The sequence below is a fragment of the Myzus persicae genome, unplaced genomic scaffold (genome assembly GCF_001856785.1).
Source record: "Myzus persicae strain clone G006 unplaced genomic scaffold, MPER_G0061.0, whole genome shotgun sequence".
Taxonomy (NCBI): Eukaryota; Metazoa; Arthropoda; class Insecta; order Hemiptera; family Aphididae; genus Myzus; species Myzus persicae.
The window spans coordinates 45376-50037 of NW_019104304.1; the positions used below are offsets into that span (position 1 = coordinate 45376).

At 30.4% G+C, this 4662-nt stretch overlaps 1 pseudogene; it reads right to left on the bottom strand.

Moving 5' to 3' along the window:
• Positions 1-1824: 1824 nt before the first annotated feature.
• On the bottom strand, positions 1825-3648 carry LOC111041039 (annotated as a pseudogene).
• Between the last annotated feature and the right edge of the window lie 1014 nt (positions 3649-4662).

A 4662-nucleotide genomic window follows, 5' to 3' on the forward strand; every position in this document is an offset into this window, starting at 1 on the left:
GGTGCAGTATTACTAATTAGTTAAAAAAAAAAATATATAATGTGTATAATTGCTGAATGATTAGTAGGGATAATTGTATAAAAATATAATGTAATAATATATTGTATTTAGTATTATATTATGTAGGTGTTGTTTTTTAATGTCAAAAACATTTTTCTAAGATTCCTGGAAAAAAAAACAAATACATTAAAATCTGTGCATTAGAATTTTATTTTTCATAATATACATCCGTAACTAAGGTTATATTAAAATATTGTTTTTTACGCTATCAGACGTATTATTTCATGTTTTGCACAGACGAACTGCTATTTTGCCGAAACTCTAAGGGTTGGTGCACGGGAGCGTTATTTTCAATGTACGATATTTTATCACATGTGTTTTTTATATCTATACAAAATATACTTGCGATGAAATATCGTACATTGAAACTAACGCTGGTGTGTACCGGCCCTAATAAGTCATTATAGTTGCAATCACTACGGTAAATTTAGAATTGCGTTGTTGGTTTGTCACTTTATCGGTCGTAATATTTTATCTATGTTTCGTTGGTTTTAGCCTTTTAGAGATTTGGGAACGTTTAGTACTTTAGTTGCGAATTTGTAAAGGAATCTGTATGTAGTCCCGTGTACGTGTTAATAATGTTCGGATTTTGATTTTAATATAAATTATTGTCAAAAGTAAAAATGTAAAGGTTAGCTGTTTTTAATGTATTTATTTGGTATTTTTAATGATAGAATATGTAGTATTATGTATATACCTACTTAGTTCAATATGTTAGTCTTCGTTTTTAATATTAAAGTAGTTTTACCTATTATCTAGTTAGTTTTTAGCAAGGTAATTATAAATTTATAGTTAAATGCATGAAAGTTCAATTTACCTTAGTAACAAAAACTAGGTACATAACTATTGGAAATATGCGGAACATAAACTTAGTAGGTAGGTTACGCGTGTGAAGTGGGTCACTATAACGGATGGTATTAAATTTGAATTCAATGATATAATATATTAATATCATTGTACACGAAAAACGATTCTGATCGAAGACGGTTAGTCAGCCTATAATATCTTACTAAATAGGCATATTTGATGATGTTATTGTGAACAAAGTAATTAGCAGTGGGTTAAAATCATTTTTCCAAAAAAAATTACATTTTATAAACGTCATTGCGTGTATATAAAATATAACAATATATTCTAATAGTTTCATATACCAACAAATAATATTTTTATATTACAACAAAGTAACTAAAATTGTTATTCTATGTTCTAATGTGTAATTTCATTCAAATCTGATATTAAAAAAAAACCGTAAAAAATAACTGTGTTTATATATTTTTTGGATTTTTTGGTTACAATATGAACTATTTATGAGAATCTTTGTTTTAAATTTTCAATATTTAGCTATAAAAACTGAACATTTTATAATTTTTTAACTACAATGATTGATAATTTTTGAGATTTTGATACATTTTGTCATATTTTGAACTTTAAATGCTTAAAAAAAAAATTGTTCCTATGTATTTGTAATCTAACCTATGACCGCTCAGAATCTAAAATTGCGTGTTTAGATTTTTTGTGGAAATTGTTATGAAAATGTTTAGCGTTCATCAGTAACATAATATTTAATTATAAGGTGCCTACTACCTACAATATACTAAATATTATTCTATACGTGAAATGGCGTATGCTATTACATTTATTATTATTATTATTATTATTATTATTATTATGAATTACGAACTGTTCATTGAAGTTTTCAATTTAAAATAGACAATATATAATTTTAATATTTGAAAAGCCACTATAGGTACTTACAATACTTGTTTGGACAGTCTCGTCGTATGTGGCCAGTTGCCCTGCACTTGTGGCAAATTATTGTTGGCCGTCCTCGTGCCCGTCCACGCGTATAATTATAATACGGTGCCGATGATGCTTGTAGCGTTGTCTGGTTTTGGGGAACTTGCGTGACCATTTGTACTATTCAAATAACAATATAACATTTTTATTTTCTTACTTGAATTATAATTATCTATTCAATTTAATTTAAAAAAAATTATATTGTTGAAACTAACCGGCTGACACGATTGATCGTAAAACCTCAGAATAAACTGCAGAGGACATATTATGTTCGGCACTTCCACCACGTCTACCACGTCAACCGCGTCCTGCCAGACGACCGCCACGACCACGTACGGTTTGGTCTCGTTGTACCATTATGGCATAGTTAGGATTCGGTGAACAAAGACCGGTGGCTAGTTGTGATTCGGGGCCACTTCCCTCTAAACTGCTTGACTTGCGTGGTCCTTCAATATTTTATAAACAAGTGACGATCATTACTTAATAGCATTTTTTGGTAAAATATATTTCATAATTTTTACATATAGGTAAATACATTTAATTCGATGATCAACTTACATATTTCGGTCGCACACCACTATTCTATACCGCCGTTCATTATTGTCGGCCAACAGTGAGAACCTTAGCAACGACGAGAATGCGGTATAGTGAATCATTTCAGACTTTGGAAATGTCCAAATTGATGAATCGAGTCCCATCGCCACCGTTTCATTAATTTTGGTTTCCAAAGTTTGAAAAAATGTCACATTATCGCCCTGTATTGCCCATATCACTAAGTTGTCTCTGACTCGGACGACTTGTCCTAGGCGCACCGTAGCCCACAAACTGTTGAAATATACATTGAAGTAAAATACAATTTAACTAAAAGTTCAACGTTTTGTATATTGATACAAATTTAAATATAAAAACAATGAAATTACTCTGGCGTTAAAAGTTTACTCGTTAAACATTTTTCGAACATATATTGTTGGTTGACGCGCACGTAATTTCGACGGGTAAAATATTTATTGAAGAACTCGTCGAAACATCAAAAAAGTCAATACACTTCTCATCTATTGGGGCCAGATGGTGAGATGGTATCTGAAACTACATAAGTTACATATTTTAAGATTATACTTATATATTGCATTAGGTTTAATGCATATAAATGGTTAATAATAATAAAATCTTACGTTTTCGGGATCGCAAACGGTGATTTTAAATTGCAGGTCATCACTTACGTCAAATGTATTTTTCAATAACCCATGGACCTGGTACCAATTCAGTCCATCTAAGGTACAGCCCAGTTTCGGGATTATTAACGAATTAATTTTTAAGTCTTTCAGTCCATCCTTTAACTGTACCAATGTGGTGGCTAGGGACTGGAGAGTTGGTTTGTGATAGTATAATACTTTAGTTACTAGGTAAAAAATATAAAAAACCTTTTCCTCTTCAACCTTAATTTCTGCTACCCCACCGACTCTGACCCGTTGGTCAAGGAGGACACTAACCAGGCTATAGTTCAGCCTGTAGCATAAATCAACTTAAGTATAAATTACATTAATAAACAATGAAAATAAGTATTCAGACGACATATTTTTAAATTTTAACTTCCAAATATATATTTTTTAACTGTTAAGCACGTCATTTATATTTTTGAAAAATTACTGTAATAGATATGAAATATGTATATTAAACTTACTTAAACTGCACCGCAACACCCCTACTCATCTGCAAATCTTCTAATACGCAGTGGGCTACTGCAAAAGAACCACAAGCTTCATTGATTTCCTTTTCGAAGATAATACTATTTCATACATACTGTAAAATGTTTAAAGTCACATAAATTACCAAAACCATGAAATCACTTAAATTTAATAATATAACTACCTATGTATGTTTTTTTTTTTTTAGTGAGGAAAAAAGTGGTGGGCGAGCATGCTCGAAAAATTACCAGTAGTCGTTATATACAGTGGCATCGAACTTCTAAAAATGAATTACAAAACCCGGAAGCTAATTTGTCGCTACAAAAATCTGCAGTACCTATATTTCTTTTTTTTACTTAATGTATTATACGTAATTTTATTTGTTATATTTTAAGAATTAGAGCCGGCGTGGATCCGTGACCTGAACATAGTATTGGGTACCGCTGACTTTATAAAAATATAAAAATGAGTTAAAATATTAGTTATATTGTATCAGTTTAAATACATACTTAAGTGATATAAAATGGAATAAAACTTATAGATCAATATAAACTAAGTATACTATATAAAAGTGTAGCAGTGATTAGGTAGGCGTATAATCAATGCACGGCGAGTAATAACTAATAAGATCAAAAATGAAAACTCTAAAGGCGTTCAATTACTTGGAGTACGCCCTTTTATAGACTTAGACTTGCACTAATCACCCTTCCACTATTAAGACGAAGTCACGTAGGCAGGTGTACATGGACCCCACTTAGACCGTTGGACAGCTCATTGGTTGACACAAAATATCAGATATAAATATTAAAGAGAGTACCTAGATGGAACTTTCGGAAAATACGTATAGGTACATACATATATATTATGATTTATGACGTGTATACTTTAATTTGTACCTTTTCAGATAAAGATCTTTTGAATTTGATAGTTTTATTGTAATCGGTATGAGATACATATAAGTGCTAGTGATGTAAAAATACGGTATTTTTTTTTGTTTGTATTATAACATATTAAACATCACATTTTATACGGTATAAAATCCTGTATTAAAACTTAAAAGAAATGCAAATTTGAAATTACTGCATATAGAACTCAAACTTGATTACTAAACCACGTCCGT